The sequence below is a fragment of the Podarcis pityusensis genome (genome assembly GCF_964106645.2).
Source record: "Podarcis pityusensis genome assembly, chromosome: 14".
Taxonomy (NCBI): Eukaryota; Metazoa; Chordata; class Lepidosauria; order Squamata; family Lacertidae; genus Podarcis; species Podarcis pityusensis.
Window position 1 is genome coordinate 36,390,842 of NC_138039.1, and position 24,284 is coordinate 36,415,125.

Below are 24,284 nucleotides of genomic sequence, written 5' to 3' on the forward strand. Positions count from 1 at the left end.
ATTGTTACTGCAGTAGACTGCTTCCAGTTGTGTGTGTATGTGGTTTTGTGTGTGTATGAATGAATGTGATCAGGGGTTGTATTCAAATTAGGAGAGTGTTCTGTCAGATTTCTCCTTGGTGCGACAGAACGTTCTCTCTTTCTCTCTCCCCCCCCCCCCGTGCTCCTTAAATATCTTCTGGGTTTCCCCCCAATGCTCCAGTGGAGGATGGCATGGGGTACACATGGGGGAAGAGGGGGAAGATCCCCTTGTGCTAGTACAAGAATTTAGTAGGATGCCATCCACATTACCTATATGTGTATGCATAAGTGTTAAAAGGCATAATATATATTTGTTTCTCCTAAAGAGGATCAATTTGGACATTTTCCTGATGCCAAGGGGTAATCTGTTTATTCTTAATTCTGCTTTCCATGTAGCAACTCTGCAAAACAACAACAACAACAACAACAACACAGGAACCGCACTCCCATTTCAGAAGTAGTTCCCAAATAGCACTAACTGGAATACATGCCAGTAGTCTAAGGAAGGGCACTGCCACGTTCGCAACCTGAAGTTTACGTATCCAGAGGGATACGTAAGCAGAGGTACGATTGTGTGTGTGTGTGTGTGTGTGTGTAGAGAGAGAGAAATGTGAGTGTGCACGTATTAGGCAGGGCTAGTTTCTCCATTCTCTTAAAAGAGAATTTCTCATTTGACCATAGCATTTGGCAGGTGCAATCTGAAACAATGCTCTGGCAATTTTGTAATTTCTGCTGCAAAGCCAAAATAAAATGTAAACAGTGCATGAGTTAAAAATACGTTCTTTTAAAGGCCGCCTTGTGCAAATATACATTTTGGAGGCAGACTTGCAGTTTAGGGAGGGCAGGGGTGGGGCTGAAGGAGCATTTGCCCCCCCCCCCTGAGTTTCAGAGCATATGCAAATAATCTTTTGGAGAGCTTGCTTTTCTGATTAGCTCTCTGGCCTGTTGCAGATGTAAACTTGCCAGCTTCATAAACCTTGGTTTATGAAGCCAGGAATGAGCATTTAGAACAATTCACTGAATGAATATTGTTTTAAACAATTAAATAGGCCCATGTCCTAAATGTTTACACCACAGTCATGTATCCTTTTGGATTTTAACTTCAGCTTGTGGGCACCAGGGAGGACTCTGTGGGCGCATCTGCACTCTCGAGCACCCCTGTTTTATGGCATTGGGCCTGTGGGAGCATCTCTGTGCTAGCTTTTTGGCTGGGAGAGGTGGCATCTGTCCACCCCCCACAGTACCTTCTGGGACCAAAGGCGAGAGCGTTCTCTCCCTCCCACTGCCTCAAACCTGCTGTAAGGGCTTTTCTGATCTCATGCTGTCAGCTGATGGTGACAGCACACATGAACAATTTTGGGTCATAGTACTATAGAAATAGGGACACGGGTGGCACTGTGGGTTAAACCACAGAGCCCAGGACTTGCCAATCAGAAGGTCGGCGGTTCGAATTCCCGCAATGGGGTGAGCTCCCATTGTTCAATCCTTGCTCCTGCCAACCTAGCAGTTCGGAGGCACGTCAAAGTGCAAGTAGATAAATAGGTACCGCTCTGGTGGGAAGGTAAACGGTGTTTCTGTGTGCTGCTCTGGTTCGCCAGAAGCAGCTTAGTCATGCTGGCCACATGACCTGGAAGCTGTACGCCGGCTCCCTCGGCCAATAAAGTGAGATGATCGCTGCAACCCCAGAGTCAGTCACGACTGGACCTAATGGTCAGGGGTCCCTTTACCTTTACCTTACTATAGAAATACGCCTAACATTGAGTCAGATCATTGGTCCATTGTGTATTTCCTACACTGTCCAGAAATTATTCTCTAGGGTTTAAATGGGGTATCTGCAGCCTTATCTAGAAATGTTGAGGACTGAGCCTGGCAACTTCAGCTTGCAAAGCAGATTCTCTGCTGCTGAGCTATGGCCCTTTCCTAATTTGCAGTCCCCACCAATTTGCAGGGTTCTAAATGAAGATATTTTTGTATTGCATGGAGAAGCTTGCCCAGATGTCTGTGGGGACCCCCTCTGGCGCACCTTCTCTTCCAGTCTGAGTGCCCCACATGTCCACAACACAAGCACACACTTCATATTAACGGGAAAATGATGATATCCTTAACCTTAGACCTAGTGGGATGGGAGAACTTGTGGCTTTCCAACAGTTGTTGAGCTCCAACTCGTATCGGCCCTGCCAAATATGGCCAGCGATAAGGAAGGATGGGAATTGTGGTTCAGCAATAACTAGGAGGCCACAGGTTCCCCATTCCTGTTTTAGATGTGGGTGAAACTCAGCAAGTTAAAGGATCACCTAGGTAAAGGTAAAGGTAAAGCGACCCCTGACCATTAGGTCCAGTCGTGGCCGACTCTGGGGTTGCGGCGCTCATCTCCCTTTACTGGCTGAGGGAGCCGGCATACAGCTTCCAGGTCATGTGGCCAGCATGACTAAGCCGCTTCTGGCAAACCAGAGCAGCACACGCAAATGCCGTTTACTTTCCCGCTGGAGCGGTACCTATTTATCTACTTGCACTTTGAAGTGCTTTTAAACTGCTAGGTTGGCAGGAGCAGGGACCGAGCAACAGGAGCTCACTCCGTCACAGGGATTCAAACCGCCGACCTTCTGATCGGCAAGTCCTAGGCTATGTGGTTTAACCCACAGTGCCACCTGCGTCCCTAAAGGATCACCTACACAGGGCCAAATCGACTTTCTGTGCAAGAAATAGGATGCAGACCATGACAGATTTTTTTAGAAAGTTTTTTTTTTAAAAAAAGAAAAAAATCATTTCCCCATCAGTGCATCATATGGTTACATCCTGATCCGGCAAAAGAAACAGGCTTCCATGTGCAGATCAATATTTTAGATTCTCTTTCTCCCACACTTGCAGTTGGTGTAGACAGTGCCGTTTGATGTGGTGTTTGAAGACATTTCTGTATTCAGACCCACCTCTCCCCTTGTCAAGCTATTGAGAAAGCTCTTAATTTCGTTGTGAGATTCTGGTTCCTGAGTGACTTGATAAGGCCTGCATATCTGGGAGACATTGTGGCTGTTTAGCTCTATATTAATAGCAATGGTTCCTTGATACCTTCTGGATTTTGGACACTGTAGAGGAATTTCACATTTGCACCACAGGAAGTTACTGGTGCGCTCACATCTATTTCCTGTCAAGCTGCTTGCCTCTTGTCATCTTCATTTAAAAGCCTGCTCTTCTTGGATGTGTATAGTTGACCATTTAATGATAAAGAACATAAGTTAGACCTTACTGGGTCAGTCCAATGGCCCATCTAGTCTTTTATACTTTTCTCTCAGTGGCCAGTCAGAAGCCTGCAGGAAACCCTCAAGCAGGGTCTAAACACCACAGCCTTCTCCTCCCCTATGGTTTCCAAATGTGGAGGTACAGCATAACTATTTGTCATTGATAGCCTTCTCCTCATGAACTGGTCTCATCCTCTTTTGAAGCTCCTGTAGGAACAAGTTCCATAGTTTAACTATGCACTGCACGAAGAGGTGCTTTCTTTTACCTTTCCAGAATCTTCCAACATTCAGTTTCATTCGATGTGCACATGTTCTAGTCTCATGAGAGAAGGAGAAATCTTTTCTCTATCCACTTCTTCCATGCCATGTATAATCTTATAAATACCTGTCATGTCCTATCTTACTTGCCTTTTCTCTATACAGTGGTACCTCAGGTTAAGTACTTAATTCATTCCGGAGGTCCGTTCTTAACCTGAAACTGTTCTTAACCTGAAGCACCACTTTAGCTAATGGGGCCTCCCGCTGCTGCCGCGCCGCCGGAGCACGATTTCTGTTCTTATCCTGAAGCAAAGTTCTTAACCTGAAGCACTATTTCTGGGTTAGAGGAGTCTGTAACCTGAAGCGCATGTAACCTGAAGGGTATGTAACCCGAGGTATCACTGTACTAAAATGCTCCAAATGTTGTAACTTTTCCTCAGAGGTGAGTCACTTGATGATTTCGGTTACCCTTTTCTGAATATTTCCCAACTCCTGTATCCCTTTTGAGGTGAGGGTTGTGGAAAAAAGGGCTGCCTCTATGATTTTGAGCCTCTGCTTAGGACCTGACCTTTACACTGAAACGGAGAATCTGGCCACCTCTGATGAAATCCCTTTTGGACACTGACCAATTCCCGAACTGAAGCCATGACATAGCATCTTGGTTTTGAGACACCCATTGAGACACACAGTGCAGGCCTATCAAAGTTGATTTACATGGCTAACTTAGGTTCACTTCACTAGGCCTACTCTTGAGTAGAACTTGGTTGGATGCAACCCATGATGTCTAATGGAGAGAAGCTGGGATTCCCTCCTCCCCCACATGCACTTCTGGCATATGACAAACAAATAAACAAAACTAACAATAAACATGCATGCCTTTGCTAAAGCTGGTACAGGTGCACCTTGGTTCTCGATCGCAATCTGTTCCGGAAGTCCGTTCGACTTCTGAAACTTTCAGAAACCAAGACGCGGCTTCTGATTGGCTGCAGGAGCTTCCTGCACTCACGTGGAAGCCATGTCGGACGTTCAGCTTCTGAAAAACGTTCGAAAACCGGAACACTTACTTTCGGGTTTGCGTTATTCGGGAGCCAATTTGTTCGTCAGCTAAGCCGTTCAAGAACCAAGGTTCCACTGTATCCCCAAACCTTAACTAGGGTTTAAATGCATTCAAACAAAATGCATAGTCTTAACTAGAGTTGGCAGTATTGGGGAGCTGGTAATTGGTAATGGGTAATGGAAGCTTTCAGGATTTAATTTTACTCTTACATGACACTTTACAAAGTCATCTGTTTTTGTGATGATGGGCTCCATAAGTCTCAACTGTCTGTCTCCCTTCCCTTCTTCGTCTGTCTGTCTTACCATGTACTATCCATCTCTGCCCTTCCATCTGCTTCTTGAGTTGTGCCTTAGACTGAAAAAGCATGTTAACAGTGTTCATGGGGGGTAGCGGGTGGGTGGGAATTTGTCTGGCTGGTATCATAAATGTGCCACTGGGGGAGGCACTGGGTCAGAAGCCAGAAGTGACCAGATGGTGTTCCAGCTTTCCCAAATCCTTGTCTTGGGGCTCCTCCCCTCTTGAAAATGGTCAAACTCCTTGCTGCTATGAGTCTTCCTGATCCTACCTAATCTCTTTTGGATTGGATAGAAATATGCCCTTCCAAGCAGAAACCGACGCAGCCTCCCTTGTGTCCATGATCTGAATATGAAGGCTCAGATCTCTAAGCCATGGAAGGGATTGTGGATGCAAATTCAGTACTTGCATCCTAGCGCTGTAAAATTGGAAATGCAATTTTGCTGGAGAGCCAGTATACATGTAATGAAGAGAGACGGGGGAAATGCAGGTTCATAGCTGGGTGGGGATTCGATTCCAACTGGGAAGCCTAATTTATTTATTTATGCATATTTAAATAATTTATATTATTGCCCTTTGCATAGGCCACAGGCTGGTTTGCAATAATAACCTACCTCACAGGGCTAATGTAAGAACAAAATGGGGGACGCTGACACCCCTGTATACTGCTCTGAGCTTCTGGGGTGCTGGGGGATGCAGAGATACAGACAGGGAAAGTGCTATTGATGATGGCTGCTAACCTTGATATGGGACGCGGGTGGCGCTGTGGGTTAAACCACAGAGCCTAGGACTTGCCGATCAGAAGGTCGGTGGTTCGAATCCCCATGACGGGGTGAGCTCCCGTTGCTCGGTCCCTGCTCCTGCCAACCTAGCAGTTCGAAAGCACATCAAAGTGCAAGTAGATAAATAGGTACCACTCCGGCGGGAAGGTAAACGGCGTTTCCATGCGCTGCTCTGGTTCGCCTGAAGTGGCTTAGTCATGCTGGTCACATGACCTGGAAGCTGTACGCCAGCTCCCTCGGCCAATAAAGCGAGATGAGCACAGCAACCCCAGATTCGGCCACGACTGGACCTAACGGTCAGGGGTCCCTTTACCTTTACTAACCTTGATAGCTTGATCTGCCTCCACAATTGGTAGCAGCAACGCTTCTGAATGACAGTTTCTGGAAACCACAGGACAGGAGAGTGTTTCTTGTGCTCTAATTCTTCTTACTGTTTTCCCACACACATTTGGTCAGTCACAATGAGAACAGCATGCTGACCCTAGATGGGCCATTGGTCTGACCCGGAAGGGCTCTTCTTATGACCTTATGAAAACTGCACAGGTGTAAGATTCATTGTAACCCTGTCCTGGGATTGAAATAGAAGGCAGGAGAATGTTTTGTGAATTTTGCGAAAGCGAAAGTAGCATTTCAAGAAAGAGAACTCTGTTAGTCTACTGCAGCAGAAAGTGAAAGAATGGAAGCATAAGGCCTGTATCTGATTAAGTCCTATTCAGAGTAGATGCATTGAAATTAATGAACCTACGTGAGTAATGTCTAAGTTCAGTAGGTCTACTCTACGTAGGACTAGTGTTTGGTACCACCCTAATATGTTTATTATGCCATAAGCTTTCATGGACTAGAGGCCACGTCAGATGCATTAAATGTTATTCTGAGTTGACAGATACACACACGCACACAGTGGAAAAAAGGAAGTAAGCCTTGAGACTAGAGGGAAATGAAATGAAAATGCCATACTTTTTGCACGTGTATATTAAGTTTTTCCTTGTAAAACCTGTCCAAAGGACCTGAATATCTAGGTGAGTTTGTGGCAAAATTCACATCCACCAATGCAAATCAAGAACTTGATTTCCTGATGGTTTCGCATTGTGTGATTTGCACTAGCCAGTTTCTACCTGCCTTTTCCACGTATGTTGGTTTCAGTTCTACAGGGTAGTGGAAGTGCTGTCCTGTCCTGCTTTTAAGGCTGTGATCCTAGCTAATGCTGACTTGGGAGTAACTCCCACTAAACTCAACGTGACTTAACTTCTGAGTAGATGTGTACAGACTGCATAGTAAGAGTACGATCTTGGCGTGAACTCTCTGAAAGGCCTTGGGCAAGCCACAAACTGCAAAACATTTCATGCCTATAACCTCAGTCACCTATGAAACAATCCTGTGAGGTACAGCACTATTATCCCCACTTGTGTGCTTGCGTGTGCTGAATGATTAGGGACTTTCTAAGGCCACCAAATGAGTCTTGTGGCCGAGTTGACCTTTTGAATTGGTGTGGCTTGTACTGTTACTTGCTATATGCTATTTTAGACTCCTTGGATTAAAAGAATCAGGAATTCCTTCTTCCCAACAGCTCACAGGGGCTGGGTGTGTGTGCTGAGTGTGTTTAAAAAACCATTTTTGAAAAACCAGCATTTCGTACTGTAGTACATGAAGTAAAGAACCATCCATTGATGGTTGTGTCTAAATACGCATGTCTAAGTATATCACCACTAGTGGACATTGTGCTTTACACAGCGATATATTGAAATCAGGCAAGCACCTTCATGGTATTCTTTTCAGCGTTTTCAGCAAAAAAACATTTTTGTTTATAGACGAGCCTACCCAAATATTTAGAATGCTGACATGCGCTTACTGTGTTTTCAGTGTATTGTTGATTTTAATTTTTTGAATGTTTTAAATTGCTGTAAATTATTTTATTGATAATTTTATTGTTTTGTAAACCATTTTGATGGGTTCTTTTTTTAAAGCAAGTGTATACCGTATTTTTCCGTGTATAAGACGCCCCCACGTATAACACGACCCCTTTTTTTGAGCCCCAAATTAAGAAATAAATATATTTATATATTTAAGTGCAACATTCCATGTATAAGATGACCCCCAATTTTAAACTTTAAAAAACTGGGGGAGAATATAATCTTATACACTGAAAAATACAGTAAATTGTATTAAATAAATAGGCAACTTCCATGGAGCTTGCACTCTAAAACAGCCTTCATCAACCAGATCTGTTGGACTACAATTCCTATAAGCTGTCCAACACATCTGGAAGGTACCAGGGTGGACTGGGAAGTCTTAGGGCAACAAAGGATGGATGGCAGTAAGTGTCCTTTTTTATATATAGATACAATTTCAGCTTTGTTTCAATTTGGATGAAGACTGTTAAACACAGGGCTACAATGTGAGAATGGGGCATCTCTTTAAAATAAGGATGTCTGGCTACCCTAGGCCAGGACTTACCGTGGCTTTGTCTGCCTGGCTAAGAAGGTGAAAGTGAACCAAATTGGACAATGTTCTGCTCTCGCTCAGAGGTGGGGGCACAACTTTGGCTCCCTGCCAACTACAGCTTTTGCAGCCTTTTGTTATCTGATGTTTCCAGCGCATGCCTGGCAATCCATTATTTAGGATTTAGGTTACGGGTTTTTTTTGTTTTTTTTGGTGTGTGCACGTTTCTTTGTTCCGTTTTTAAAGGAGGAAGGTTTTTGCTGTGGAATTATGTGGATTTTCTAAGGGTGCTCCATGCACGCCCAGGGACACATGCTGTGGCTCTCCATGCATGTGACGAGGGTAAAATGAGAGGTCCGAGCATGAAAGATTAGGCACGCATCTAAGGACCTGCGTGGGAAAGGTGCCAAGAAGCAAATGATCAAAGAGGAACATGTGCATCCTGCACTAGAATTTGCTGGACGGCCAAATCTGTTGCAATTTATTTCCTTTCTTTCTTTCGCTCCCTCCCTCTGCGTTTGTGTAGGTCCTTGATTGCATGGCCAGTTAAAGGAAGGCTTGCAGTCTGACCTGGTGTAATAAGGAAGCTGGCATAGACAAAGGAAAAACCAGGGGAGGGGGTTACTACAGCTCAGGGCTGTAGTAGTTGAGTGAACCCATAACGATGGAGCAAGTTGGTATTTGTCTAAATCAGAGGTAGGGGACTTGTCTTCTGCAAATGTTGTTGGGCTTCAACTTCCATCATCATCCCTGGCCATTAACTACATTTAGTGTTGTTGTTGTTAAAAGACAGGTAAAAAAAAAAGTACAGTATCACATTACAAATATTTAAAATGCCCTAAATTAAACTTTACACTTATGGTTGAGAGGAAACCTTTTGTTGAATTTCGAATGGTCAGGCTTGATAATTTAACTGTTTTGCTATAATGTAAATTCTTTGATCAATTAATTGGAATTAATTTAGAGTTAGAAAAGAATGGAAAAACACACACACGGATTTATATTTGCTTTTTGTAATTTTCCATGTATGAGGTGATAAAGTACTATATATTTTATAATTATAATTATATGTATATATATAATTTGTGTGTGTTATTTTTTAAAAGATAATAGGGAATTTTGGTAGTGTGCAATTTTAATCAAGTGGTGAATTCATTCAAAACCGGTGATGATGAACTGATCCTTAAAAAAAGAATAAAAAAATAGGGAGCAGCCTTATGGGCCAAATAGGGAGGCCTGACAGGCCTAATTAAGCCCAGTAGATGGAGGTTTCCAACCACTGGCTACTTTGTCCTCATCATGAGAAGGGCCATAGTTCAGGGGCCATAGCTCAATTGCAGATTTAATATCCTGGGCTCAATCCCTGGTGTTCCCAGGTAGGAATGAGAACCCCAGCCTGGACCTCTAGATTGTCAAACTATAATCCTGACCTAGATGGACCAATGGTCAGACTCGATTTAAGGCAATTTTCTATGTTCCAAGGAACTGAAGAATTGCCCTGGTGAACCAGATGAAGCCCTATCTAGTGTAGCATTCAGTTCTTAACAGGGGTTAGATAAAGGGTAAAGGGACCCCTGACCATTAGGTCCAGTCGTGGCCGACTCTGGGGTTGTGGCGCTCATCTCGCTTTACTGGCCAAGGAAGCTTCCGGGTCATGTGGCCAGCATGACTAAGCCGCTTCTGGCGAACCAGAGCAGCACACGAAAACGCCGTTTACCTTCCCACCAGAGCGGTACCTATTTATCTACTTTCACTTTTACGTTCTTTCGAACTGCTAGGTTGGCAGGAGCAGGGACCAAGCAGCGGGAGCTCACCCCGTTGCGGGGATTCGAACAGCCGACCTTCTGATCAGCAAGTCCTAGGCTCTGTGGTTTAACCCACAGTGCCACCCATGTCCCTTAACAGGGGTTAACCAGGTGCTTCTAAGTGTTTTGCTACAAGAGCATGAAGGTGATAGTCTTTCCTGGTAGCTGGTACTCTGAGGTATACTGCCTCTTAATATGGAGGCTTAACTATCATGGCCAGTACAATTGCTAGACCTCTGCCCTCCATAAACTCGCTTAATCCCCCCTTAAAAAAAGCCACCCTGAAATAGTGGCAGTGAGTCCCATAGGTTTCTTGTATCTATTGATTTGTATATCCTGCCATTCTAGTTTCAATGCACCACTCAAAGCAGCATTGTGCATCGTGCACACATTTTGCCATGACTCCAGAGTCCAGCAGCAGTCAAGACTCGGAGCCAGAGGTTGCAGATTTTCTAGCTCAGGAACCAGGCCAGATGTAGGGCCTGTGACTGATGCTGAGGAACATGAGCTGCCAGAACAAGCTCTTGTATCTGTAGGGCCAGAGCCTGGACCCTCACAGACACTTTCCTCTGAACCTGAGGAAGCAAGTGCCTCATCTCCCAGGACCTCACCAGTCCAGTGGTGCAGGTGGGAGACTTGGAAACAGAGGAGGAACACTTATCTTCAAGCCAGAATCTAGAGTCACAAGGGAGCGGAGTCTGAGAGAGATGATCCAAGGGGAGGAGCTTTAAAAGGCTCAGTCTGCTCTGGCCTTTGTGGAGAAAGTTGTTCAGTTGGAGCTATCCATAGTCCTGCAAATTTTGACCAGCCCTGTCTTCTTTTTTGTGGGACCTGGCAGCGAATCAGATCAGAGCATATTTATGCGTTAAATCAAGGGTCAGCAAACTTTTTCAGCAGGGGGCTGGTCCACTGTCCCTCAGACCTTGTGGGGGGGGGGGCGGACTATATTTTGAAAAAACATAATGAACGAATTCCTATGCCCCACAAATAACCCAGAGATGCATTTTAAATAAAAGCACACATTCTACTCATGTAAAAACACCAGGCAGGACCCACAAATAACCCAGAGATGCATTTTAAATAAAAGGACACATGTAAAAATACGCTGATTCCCGAACCATCCGCAGGTTGGATTTAGAAGGCGATTGAGCCGGATCCGGCCCCCAGGCCTTAGTTTGCCTACCCATGCATTAAATGCACAACTGCTGCCTTTGGTCTGTTCTGAACCTTAATGCAAGACTTTCTTGACCCCAAGAGAGAAGCATCTCTCTCTTTCTCTCCATTCATTCTCTCTCTGTGGTGTTTGTAACTTGAAAGCCTTTAGACTGAGAGTGAGCAGGAGAGTTAATCATGACCCTAGACTAGGAGATTTGGCCAAAGGTTGTCATCCTAAATGCACTTTCAGGGGGGTAAAATACATCTTGCTTGGATGCACCTCTGTGCTTCTGGGTAAACCTGTTTGGGCGTTTGTGTTTTGTTTCCATTTATGAACAACTTCCTACGAAGCGTATTGAAGTGATTTAACAATAAAAACACAAACAAATTGTTCACTCGCCCACACCAATTTCATATATAAAAACAACTTAAAGACCATTAAAGACACAGACTAGGATAAAAAAAATTAAAAATCTCCACTTAAAAAGGTTGTTGGAAAAGGAAAGTCTTCAGAAGACAGCAGAGGAGGTGTCCCGTCTCATATGTAATGGGAGGAAGTTCCAAAGACAGGTGCCGCCACACTAAAAGCCTGATTCCTACATCATACAGAATGGACCTCCTGATGAGATGGTAGCTGTAGGAGGTCCTCTCCTTCAAAGCACAGCGATTGGCTGGGTATATAGGTTGTGAGATGATCATTTAGGTACCCTGTTCCTATCGTTCTACCCGGACACTGAGGTCCAGCGCTGAGGGCCTTCTGGCGGTTCCCTTGCTGTGAGAAGCCAAGTTACAGGGAACCAGGCAGAGGGTCTTCTCGGTAGTGGCACCCGCCCCGTGGAACGCTCTCCCACCAGATGTCAAAGAGAAAAACAACCACCAGACTTTTAGAGGACATCTGAAGGCAGCCCTGTTTAGGGAAGCTTTTAATGTTTAATAGGTTATTGTATTTTAATATTCTGTTGGAAGCCGCCCAGAGTGGCTGGGGAAACCCAGCCAGATGGGAGGGGTATAAATAATAAATTATTATTATTATGAGCTAAATAGGGCTTTATAAAGCAGTGCCAGCACTTTGAAGGTAGCTCAGTAGCTAATTTGCAGCCAGTGTCAACTTACCGTAAAGCAGGAGTGGGATAGGGAATCTTTTTCAGCTGGAGGGCATCATCCTGTTTTGAGCAACTGTCCTGGGGCCACAAGCCAGTGCTTGGTGCAGCTAAAGGCAAAAGTGGGAGGAGCAATGAATCAAAGTATTACTTTTGTACAATAGGCCACTTTTAATATGCTCTCATATCACCTTCTCTATCCTTCCAGGCAAGCAAAGTGCATGATCAGTGTTTAGGGACACATTCCAGCCAGGCAAAAACTCTCAAGTAGGCTGCAAACAGGATGGCAGTGAGGGGTGTGGCTTGGGCAGAGGGGGTGTGGCTAGGGATGGTTCTAAGCGCCAAATAGAGAGGCCTGGAGGGCCACATCCAACCTCTGAGCCTGAGATTCCCCACCCGTGCCGTAAGTGATGCGAAATAACTACTCTGTATTTTAATTGCTGCGAAGCTCTTTGTGGGACCAGATTGTAGGTTAGTTTGCCACAAAGGCCACGCTGGCCCTGAATGTGGCTGTTCAGCAGTGATGAGGAGCAGACAGTGCATGGACAATGACAGTAACGAACTGCCAGAGATGTGCATGACGGCCACATTTATGCTCTCTGGATTCTCCCCTTTCCCCATGACTCAAAGAGGATTTTAGCTTGCAGTTTGCAAGACCTCCCCTTCTCTTGCTGTTGGCCATGTATTATTCTGCCATGAACTGAGAGGGGAATTCTGTGTGCAGGTTTCTAGAAGTGTCAGAAATGATCAATAGTTAAATGCAAAGATGGTGGTGAGCAGTTAAGGGAAAGCCAGTGAACTGATGGTTGGAAAGCATGCGAGGCCCGAGAGGCCTGTCAGTGATAATTCCTGGAGGGGACAGAGAGGTTGCTGGTGGATCGGAATTGCCTGCATTCCAGCCCTAAGATGAAGTCCAGTCAATGACCACATAACAGGCCTGGGTAAAAGTCAGAAGCTATATCTGCCTCCTTGACTCATTCTGCCTGGAGGAGAGGAGAATTGGAAACTGCCTTATGCAAGATTCGGCTTTTACTTGTCTGTCCAGCATGGTAGTACGTAAGAAGAGAATTGCTGGATCAGGCTAAAGGTCCATGTAGGGTAACATCCTGTTCTCACAATGGCCAACCAGATGCCCATGGGAAGCTCACAAGCAGGACCTGAGTGCCACACTTGTGATTCGTGGCAACTGGTATTTAGAGACATACTCTGTGGGTTAAGCCACAGAGCCTAGGACTTGCCGATCAGAAGGTCGGCGGTTCAGATCCCCGCGACGGGGTGAGCTCCCGTTGCTCGGTCCCTGCTCCTGCCAACCTAGCAGTTCGAAAGCACGTAAAGTGCAAGTAGATAAATAGGTACTGCTCTGGCGGGAAGGTAAATGGCGTTTCCGTGCGCTGCTCTGGTTTGCCAGAAGCGGCTTAGTCATGCTGGCCACATGACCCGGAAACTGTACGCTGGCTCCCTCGGCCAATAAAGCGAGATGAGCGCCACAACCCCAGAGTCGGTCATGACTGGACCTAATGGTCAGGGGTCCCTTTACCTTTACCTTACACCTGACAGCAAAGGGAGAACATAGGTATCGTTAACTAAGAGCTACTTGTAGCCTTATCCTCTGTGAATTTGATTGCAAGAACCATCAGTCCCTGATCTCTGGCAGAGGTGTGTTCATATCACCTGCTCCCTCACCTTTTAAGAAAAAAAAACTTGAGGTGACAGCGGATTGAACCTGGGACCTTCTGCATGCAAAGCGTGCCCTCTACCTTTGAGCTATGGTCTCGAGTAGGAACTGAGGTCTCTGGAGCTACCCCAGAATACAATATCCTTGAAACACAGAGGCCCCATCTGCACTATGCATTTAAAGCAGTAACATACCTCCTTAAGCAGTCCTTGTTCTCCCTCCTGCTCCACTCCTGGGCTTGTAATTTCTTAAGGGTGCTGAGAGCTTTTTAGGAGATGCCAATTCCCCTCATAGGGCTGCAATTCCAAAAAGAGGTTTAACAATCAGTGGTTTACACACACCCCCATCTTCAAGATGTCTTTGACAAAAGTGTCTCTCACTAAATGTAAACAAACTGTGAAAAAGACTCTATGAACTGAAAGTGGAGACATTAGAGGTACCATTCCCTGTTTATCTGTTTTGTAATACCAAAAATTCCTCAATAAAAAATATATTTTTTAAAAAAATCAGTGGTTTAAGTCAGGGAATTGTAGCTCAGGGCAGGGAATAGGGGTCTTGTAAGCACCCGCAACACCCTGAACAAACTACAGTTCCTAGGATTCTTTGGTGAGAAACCTTGATTGTTTAAAGTCGTATGCCTTAAATGTAAAGTGAAGATGGGGCCAGGATCCCTTAAACCACATATGATTGCTCAAAAAGTTTTATTTTTGCAGAGTTTAATCTCCCCCCCTCCCAAGCAGGTTTATGATCTAATCTGGCCCTGGCTTTGTGACCAATGTGTCTGGTAATGAATCTGTTGTTAAAGCATTTTTGCTTTAGGCAAGGTTTCTGATATTTAAGCTGCCTGTAGCTGAGATGTAGTCAGATGGTGGATCACAAATAGCCCTGGGGCATGGTCTTGATGTATCCATCTTGCTGAAGCTAATCAGGTCTGTGTCTGGTCAGTGCCTGGATGGGTGACCACCCATTAAGCATCACGTGGTGGGTGTGATCCTTGAGTTCTATGATGGAAGCAGGGACGTGGGTGGTGCTGTGGTCTAAACCACTGAGCTTTGCCGATCAGAAGGTCAGTGGTTCGAATCCCTGCGATGGGGTGAGCTCCCGTTGCTCTGTCCCAGCTCCTGCCAACCTAGCAGTTTGAAAGCATGTCAGTGCAAGTAGATAAATAGGTACCGTTGTAGCGGGAAGGTAAATGGCGTTTCCATGCACTCTGGTTTCTGTTACTGTGTCCCGTTGTGCCACAAGCAGTTTAGTCATGCTGGCCAAATGACCTGGAAAGCTTTCTGTGGACAAACGCTGGCTCCCTCGGCCTGAAAGCTAGATGAGCGCCGCAACCCCTTAGTCTCCTTTGACTGGACTTAACCATCCAGGGGTCTTTTACCTTTACCTCTTTTTTTATAGTTCCTAGCATTATTTGGAGGAAACCATGACCGTTAGAGATATAACTGTTCTTGAAGCAAAGGGTGTTGGTTGATGTGCCCAGGGTCCCTTAACACAGATGAGTTATGCCATAACAATTGAGAGATTCTGAACATGCCACCTTGTTTGAAAAACACAACACACATCGCCGGATCACAGAAATGCTAGTAAACAAAAAAAGTAGACCACACAAGATGGAAGTCGGCCAATTCCCATTGCAGCTTATCTGTAAAGGAAGCCTCTTATGAAAGAATTAACCATTTATCTGCTCCGAGACAGGCAGAATTGCAACAAACTTGAAGATGAAGAAGGAGATTATTTCGTTCTCATTCTATCTACTTAGTCTTTTTTGTCTGGTGACTAGATAATGCCAGCATCTCCTGCAAGAAAAGCTGGGAGAGAAGTAGCAGTAGATTAAATACTCATTTATTATTTCTGTGCTACTACAACTAGGACTGGGTGCTCAGTAATGGTGGATGTAATCCTTATATTATTTGCGCGAACGTTTAATTAGATTAGACAGGCTTTGTAAATATTGTAAATATAGTTTTGCAGTGTACGTATGCAACATGGAGGTGCCCTCCCATGTTTTCACGCTTGGGCACATTTATGCTGTGGGATGTGTATGCTGGCATGTCTATCATCAACTTCAGTTGCACCCAATTCACACCTCCCTTTTGTTGACATGTTCTTTGTTCCCCTCCCCCAAATCTGACTAAATCAGATGACAGTAGATTTTATTTATTTTAAATAGTGTGCTGGAGTAGAAGGAAATCTAGTCACACAGAGTCTTATACAGCACATAAACTATGGAACTCCCTGCAGTGATGCAGTGATGGAGGCATTGATGACCACCAACTTGGGATGGCTTTAGAAGAGGATTGGACAGATTCATGGAGGACAAGGCTCTTCAGTGGCTGCTAGCCATAATGGCTATGTTCTGCCTCTACATTTGGAGGAAGCAATGATTCTGAATGCCTGGAAACCACAGGAGGGGAGAGTGCGCTTGTGCTTGATTCCTGCTTGCAGGTTCCCCACAGGCATTGCGAACCAGGTCCCATGTTTGATATGGGTATAAATATTTGCATCGGGGTGGATATGTTTTTTGGCATTTGAAACCCACCTGGGCGCATCATAGTCCTGCATTTGAATCCATCACATTTGGTAGCGTTTTGCCCATTGCAATTAACTCAAGCCTGTTAATTTAGTGAGATTAATAGTAATAATAATAATAATAATTTTTATTATTTATGCCCCGCCCTTCCCAGTTCAAAAAGTGGGCTCAGGGCAGCTAACAACAAATTTAAAACACTTAATTATAACAGCAGCATAAAATATGGTATAAAAACATGAATAATAATAAAAAAATCAATCAGATAATCCCCAGGGCTACCTGGCTGAATTGGTCCTACTTGGGCCAGCGAGGAGGCCAGGGAGAATTTGCTGTGGGGTCTCAGAGCGGGTGATCTAGACGCTGAATCGTCTTCCCGGATTTACATTTGCACACTCTAAATCCACATACTCCCATCCCGACTGGCTTGAGTTGTAGTCCATGTTTCACGTAGCGATAATGTGTGCATGTATTGTGAGTTAGGTTTACTCTCAAAAGTCTTCGTTCAGCAACGAATCTTTGCAGTCCTTTTTGTAGCCATCTTGTGCACGGCAGAAAGAGAAGGCCACAGTTCTGAATGCAGTGAATAGTTCCAGGGGATTTTTTTTCAGTGGGAACTCACTAGGAAAGAGTTCCGGCACCTCTCAGGTAGGTGCTAGTGCCATTATAAGAGAACAAGGGAAGAGATCATGGTTAGTTCCGGCACCTCTTTTTCTAGGAAAACAGCAGTAAATAATTCCATACAAACAAAAAAATGGCAGAAGACATTAGCAAAATCAAAACTTTGCGAACAACCTTATGGTGAAATAGATGATTTAAAAGTTCCTGTCCACCTAAGTTTTTTTTTATTAAAAAAAATAGCTTTAAAACATTAGCTTCCTTTGTATCCTGGAACACCCACTTTAATACTCAGATATCATCCATGTGTGCCTCCCGATCACCCCCCCCCCCCAACATTCAGAAAAAAATGTTTGGGATTTCAAAATCTGGCATACGCCAGAGCCTTTGTGAGATCCACTTTGCAAGAGCTTAACCTGTCTGAAATAGGTACAATTAGCAACAAGAATATCCCTGCTGGATCAATTCGAAAGTCCATCTTCTCTGGCGTCCTGGTCTCATGGTGGTCCAACAAAATCCCTGCAGAAGCCTGCAAGCAGGAACTGAGTCCACCAGCGCTCCCTGCCTTGGATAGCGGAAATAGAATATGGCCATTGTGGCTAGCAGCCATGGAGAACAGCCACTTGCCTCTACAGTGGTACCTCGGGTTACAGACGCTTCAGGTTACAGACTCTGCTAACCCAGAAATAGTACCTTGGGTTAAGAACTTTGCTTCAGGATGAGAACTGAAATCGTACTTGGGTGGTGCAACGCCAGCGGGAGGCCCCATTAGCTAAAGTGGTACCTTAGGTTAAGAACAGTTTCAGGTTAAGAACGGACCTCCAGAATGAATTAAGTTCTTAACCCAAGGTACCACTGTAATTGTAGGTGACAACTCACTCCACAACAGCTCTCTAAGGAAACAGGACATCCACATAGTCGGAGAGAGGATGGTAGTAATGATGGGTTCCAATTCGACAAACGAAGCACTATGATGCCCTCATACAGATCCAGCCAGATGGGCGAGGTATAAATAAATAAATAATAATAATTATAATAATTATAATAATTATTCTGTCACCAAGAGGCTTGGCTGGAGAGCTTCCTGATGAACCAGGCCTTAAAACAGCATATTGTATCAATAATAATAATAATAATAATAATAACAATAATAATTTATTATTTATACCCCGCCCATCTGGCTGCTGGCTGGGCTTCCTCAGCCACTCTGGGCGGCTTCCAACAAAATATTAAAATACCGTAATACATCAAACATTAAAAGTTTCCCTAAACAGGGCTGCCTTCAGACGTCTTCTAAAAGTCTGGTAGTAGTTGTTCTTTTTGACATCTGGTGGGAGGGCGTTTCACAGGGAGGGCGCCACTACCGAGAAGGCCCTCTGTCTGGTTCCAGACAGAGTGGTGTAGTGGTTAAGAGCGGTAGTCTCGCAATCTGGGGAACCGGGTTCGCGTCTCCGCTCCTCCACATGCAGTTGCTGGGTGACCTTGGGCTAGTCACACTTTTCTGAATTCTCTCAGCCTCACTCACCTCACAGAGTGTTTGTTGTGGGGGAGGAAGGGAAAGGAGAATGTTAGCCGCTTTGAGACTCCTTCGGGTAGTGATAAAGCGGGATATCAAATCCAAACTCTTCTTCTTCTTCTTCTAACTTGGCTTCTCGCGATGAGGGAACCACCAGAAGGCCCCCGGCACTGGACCTCAGTGTCCGGGTAGAACGATGGGGGTGGAGACGCTCCTTCAGATATACTGGGCCGAGGCCGTTTAGGGTTTTAAAGGTCAGCACCAACACTTTGAATTGTGCTCGGAAATGTACTGGGAGCCAATGTAGGTTGATGCGATCCAAATGCAGTTTGGAGATCCTGAAAGATGGAATTAAGAAGCGGGACCCACAAGATTGCGTTTTTGTAGCTTGGGGGAGAACCGTAATGTGTGGCTGTTGGCGTGCTTCCTCCCCACCCCCCAAACACTCCCACCGCTGCCCTAATAGATGCCTCTTTGTGTGCATGCTTGTCTGGGGCAGGGCTATTTGCATATTGAAAAGACTTTATTCTTTTGCTATCCCTTGGCTCCGAAGAGCTAGGCGAGACATCCTCAAAGGATGATACCCACAGTGGCGGCTGATCTGCAGGCCAGGTGTAGCTGCCCCCCCCCCTGTGCTGTTTGAGCCCCATCTGCTCCATGTGTCTATGGGCACGTTCCCACCAGGGGAGGGGGGTATATGGGGGAGAATTAAACCTACCCTGCCAAGATCTCCATTGTAATTTATTGGCTGGGAAAGGGAGTAAATTAAATAAAACAACAACCACAAAGCTTGAAAAAAAGAAATTCCTGCCTTCAGATAAGCTATACATCGAATCTTGCTTTTCTTCTTTCCTCTATCTGCTACCAGCAGTGGCAGAATTTAGAAAATCCCTCGGGCTGTAAGTGCCCTCATTGTAACTGTGACATTGCTCTGCAAGGCTGGGTTTAAGTCAATGTTGTTTTAGCTGCAGAATGCCAGTGAGTGTGGGCTTCAATCCATCTCCCTGAGCCTCTGACTATCGGGCTTCTTTTGCCTTCTTTTCTAAGGGCCTTTTTAAATTTTTTAAGAGAAGGTTTTCCCCAAGATGAAGGTGTGGTGGTGAGATTTTTTTCCCCTCCCACAGGATTGTTCTCTGCAGGGCTGCTGTTAAAAGGGGCGCAGATGAACTGCCTCTTCCCTTTCTTCCTTAGCCCTTCGCTCGAGAATATTCACCTGCCGTATCACTTAACTTTGGGCGTGATCCAACTAAGTGCTACTCAGAGTAGACCCACTGAGGTGACTGGACCAAAGTTATTTGGTCCAGTCTATTAATTTCAATGTGTCTACTCTGAGTAGGACTTAACACAGGCTGCAGACCTTTCTTCCCATGCTGTCAGGATTTAAAGAATTGCTGGGATTTAAAGAATTGCTGGGGTGAGACCAAGGGCTTGAGACCATCCACTCCACTTCTTTTTGTGGGGTGAGAATTTTAATGTATTTATATGAAGATCAGGCCATAAGCTGCTCTTGCCATGTGGGATTGGGTGCATAGGAGAAGATGAGGGATGGCCAAATATGTCCATTTTGGGGTTTTCCCCCATTTCTAATCCACCCCCAGTCTTGCATTCAGTCCTCCACATTTCCACATCAGTTTCTGATTTATTTTTTTAAAAAAGTTCACATGTAAATTTATCAGTATTTGAGTCCATATTTCTCCTAATACAGTATATATATTTTTCTGTGTGAAATTTTGCCTAATATACGCATTTTTTGGCAAAGCACTTATCCACAGTACAATGCATTTTTGCATGTTATTTTCACAAACATATGCCTTTTTATGCATGCTTTCCCCTAATTATATGCAGTTTTGTGCACACGACTTGGCTGGAGAACTGCGCTGCAAAATTCAGAGAGCTGCAAGTTTTGTAAGGTTCGTTTGCCGTTTCAGAAAGTGAGGATTTGGTACGCTCTCCTTCAAATGCGAACCAAATCACTTTTCTCCCCTATCCCTGAAATCCCAGAAACACAAATCTGAAATACCTCTTGGTAGCACAGCAGTGGAGGAGTTAGCTTGGTGTTTTATCAGGCAGCAGGTGTTAAGTTAAAGCAAATTGTCAGTTCATAGCTATCCCTCCCACTTGCCCCACGATAGTGATTGTCATTTTGGATCTTCCCCTTAAGAGCTTACCAGTGTTTCCCAAACTCAGGTCTCCAGCTGTTTTTGGACAACAGTTCCCATCATCCCTGACCGCTGGTCCTGCTAGCTTGGGGATGATGGGAGTTGTAGTCCAAAAAACAGCTGGAGACCCAAATTTGGGAAACACCAGCTAAATCTAAGGCTGGGGAACTTGTGGCCCTCCAGATGTTGCTGGACTCCAGTTCCCATCATCCCTGACCATTGACCAAGCTGGCTGTGTGGCTGGTGGGAGTTGGACTCCAGCGTCATTTGGAAGGCAGCCTGGAAGAGAGCCGGTGTGGTGTAGTGGTTAAGAGCAGTAGACTCGTAATCTGGTGAACTGGGTTTGCGTCCCCGCTCCTCCACATGCAGCTGCCGGGTGACCTTGGCCTAGTCACACTTCTCTGAAGTCTCTCAGCCCCACTCACCTCACAGAGTGTTTGTTGTGGGGGAGGAAGGGAAAGGAGAATGTTAGCCGCTTTGAGACTCCTTTGGGTAGTGATAAAGCGGGATATCAAATCCAAACTCTTCTTCTTCTGTTTCCCATCCCAGACTTAGGCCATCTCCGGCACACAGTTGGCTGGTTTCTTTGGATCCTGGCTGAAATTTATGACTTCCAACTGCAGCCCAACTAGCCATTCCAGCACCTGCCCCCACTCCTTTGTGTCTGAATTCGCACACATTTCTTCCAAGAGGAGCTATGGAAATATTCTGCCCCTCGTGGGTCCTTCCCCTGTTCAGACTGTCTGGGGGAGACTTCAAGGCAGCTGCAAGGGGTCGTGTTGGTAAACATTTTCATAGGTTCACTTTTTTTGTCTCGCACTCCCTGCCTCCCTGCCTCCTCTGCTCTCCTCCTTTCCCTTTCTCTGTGGCACGCACAATGAGACCATTGTCAAGGGCCGATTTGAATGAGGGGGGGTGTCTCTGGGCATGTTCCCAGCATTGCGGAAAGGGCTGGAGTGCGGGCGGCGCGGGGGAAACAAACACAAACTCTCCTGGGCCAGCCAGAGAAGACCAGACCAGACTGAGACAGATGCCTAAATTAGCAACAAAGCCCTTTCAGTGGCCCCTCCTCCCAGCTTTATGCTCCTTGCCTCCGTAGACAAGGACAGCCTTGTGTGTGTGTGTGTGTGTGTGTATGTGCATATAGAGGTTTGTGTGGCTTGGACAGCAGCTTGTGTGTCTCCCCATGTTAATTAGTTTTGCATGCATGTCTGATAAGGTGCCAATGAATATGTTTGTCCTCCATTTGCTGGCAAAAGCTGTTTTAACGGTAGGGGGAGGAGGAAGGAAGACGGGGAGGGGGCTGGCATTGGAAGGGTGTCTATAGTGTGTGTGTGAACATTGAATGCAGCCTTGAAGCTTTGGATAATTGAGCTACAAAAAGAGGAGATCTTGGGGGGGGGAGGTAAAGCTAATGTGGGTCTCTCCTCCCCCCCACCTACCCCCATCCCAGTGTGCCTGTGTAGGAGTTATGCGTTGTCGAAATGTGATCTGATATTTTAGACTGGCTGATGAGGCAGTTGCGGTGGCGGGTGTGTGTGTGTGTGTGCGCACAGACAAGAAAGAAGGAAGGGAAATTATAAAATGGTAGCCGTGTTTATGAACTCATTTTTCCCATTCTATAATTCTGTTATAATATTTTTTTTCTTTGGGGGGGGGCGGGATGGAGAAAGCTCCCTTCCCTCTTTTTTTACCCTCCCTCCTTCCCCACACTTTCCCACGGGTTCCTCGCTCCTTTTTGATCATATGCTTGTTTATGGAAGCCTTTAACACCTCTTCCTACATGCCTGTAAAAAAGCAAGTTGACTTTCTGGAAGACGAGCAGAGAAAAGGAAATGCTGAATAAGATTGTAATGAAGCATATGCAATGTGCAGTAAGGTGAGAGCGAAGAAGAGCGTTATGGATGAAACAGGATGCGTTTATGGGGGCGGGATGAATGCAGAAAGGTTATTTGGGGGCAAGGAATTGCAATTAATTTTAAAGGGCTGTTGCATATTTTGCTTCCTCTAAGCCACTCAGCATAGCATATTTAGGCTGCGTATACACTATGACGGGGATGCGGGTGGCGCTGTGGGTTAAACCACAGAGCCTAGGACTTGCCGATCAGAAAGTTGGCGGTTCGAATCCCGGCAACGGGGTGAGCTCCCATCGCTTGGTCCCTGCTCCTGCCAACCTAGCAGTTTGAAAGCACGTCAAAATGCAAGTAGATAAATAGGTACCGCTCTGACGGGAAGGTAAACGGCGTTTCTGTGCGCTGCTCTGGTTCGCCAGAAGCAGAGTCATGCTGGCCACATGACCCGGAAGCTGTATGCCGGCTTCCTCGGCCAATAAAGCGAGATGAGCGCCGCAACCCCAGAGTTGGTCACGACTGGACCTAACGGTCAGGGGTCCCTTTACCTTTTACACACTATGGCTATACCTTTAAGGCACATTCAAAACTCATTCTTTCCAAAGGATTTCTGGGCACTGCAGTTTGTTATGGGTTGGTTGGAATTGTAGTTCTCTGAGGGGTAAAGTACAGTGCCCAGAATTCTTTTGGGGGGAAGGAATGTGCTTCAGATTATAAAGGTATAATGTGTATTCAGCCTTGGTCATAATCAGTTCCCTCCCCCATTTTATCTTCTCAATAGCCTTGTGGGGTCGGATGGGCTGATCTAGGTACTGACGGGACTGTTGAACAGAGATTTGAACTCAGGTCTCTCCCAGTTCTGATCTGACAGGTGACCCAGTACGGTTGTGTGTTTTTTAACTGCAGGTTTTGTGAATGACTTGTCAAGCCTCACAGATTCACAACCACCAATAGCCAATGGAAGATCCTGTTCTCAAAAGCCTAACAAACTTTGGGGTTTTATATATGATCCATTCAAAGCTCTGCTTGCATTCAAAATCACATGCTTCCCCCACACCAGCACGTTTTCAGGCAAGTGGTGAATTATAGCAACTACTAGCACAATCCTGTACATGTCTACTCAGAAGTAAGTCCTCTTTATTTTCCTGACACTCACTTCCAGGTAAACAGATATAAGGTTGCTAGGTGGGCATGGTGGCTGGTTCAAATGTTGCCTTAGCTACGGACTCACTAAAGGAACCACTCTGACCCTAGGGCTGGGCGATATATTGTTATGGGTTGGTTGGCAGAGGGCCTTCTCGGTAGTGGTGCCTGCCCTGTGGAACACCCTCCCACCAGATGTCAAGGAAATAAACAACTATCTGACTTTTAGAAGACATCTGAAGGCAGCCCTGTTTAGGGAAGTTTTTAATGACTGATGTTTTAATGCATTTTTAATATTTTGTTGGAAGCCGCCCAGAGTGGCAGGGTATAAATAAATAAATTATTATTCAGGTAGGTAACTGTTGGTCTGACACAGTTGAAATATATATAAAAATTGTCCAGTAGCACCTTAGAGACAAGCTAAATTTGTTCTTGGTATAAGCTTTCGTGTGCATGCACACTTCTTCAGCTATCTGAAGAAGTGTGCATGCACATGAAAGCTTGTACCAAGAACAAACTTAGTTGGTCTCTAAGGTGCTACTGGGCAATTTTTATATTTTTTATATATTTAAATTATTATTATTATTAAACTGGTTTGAAGTCCATATCATGATATCCGTTTCAGAATTCTTGACCTGGCAATATAT

General features: G+C 45.2%; 1 long non-coding RNA gene across 2 annotated transcripts in view; it reads left to right on the forward strand.

The window, feature by feature from the left end:
* The window catches only part of LOC308462728, a 97,936-nt gene that overhangs the window by 47,874 nt on the left and 25,778 nt on the right, over positions 1 to 24,284 (forward strand). The window lies entirely within an intron of this gene.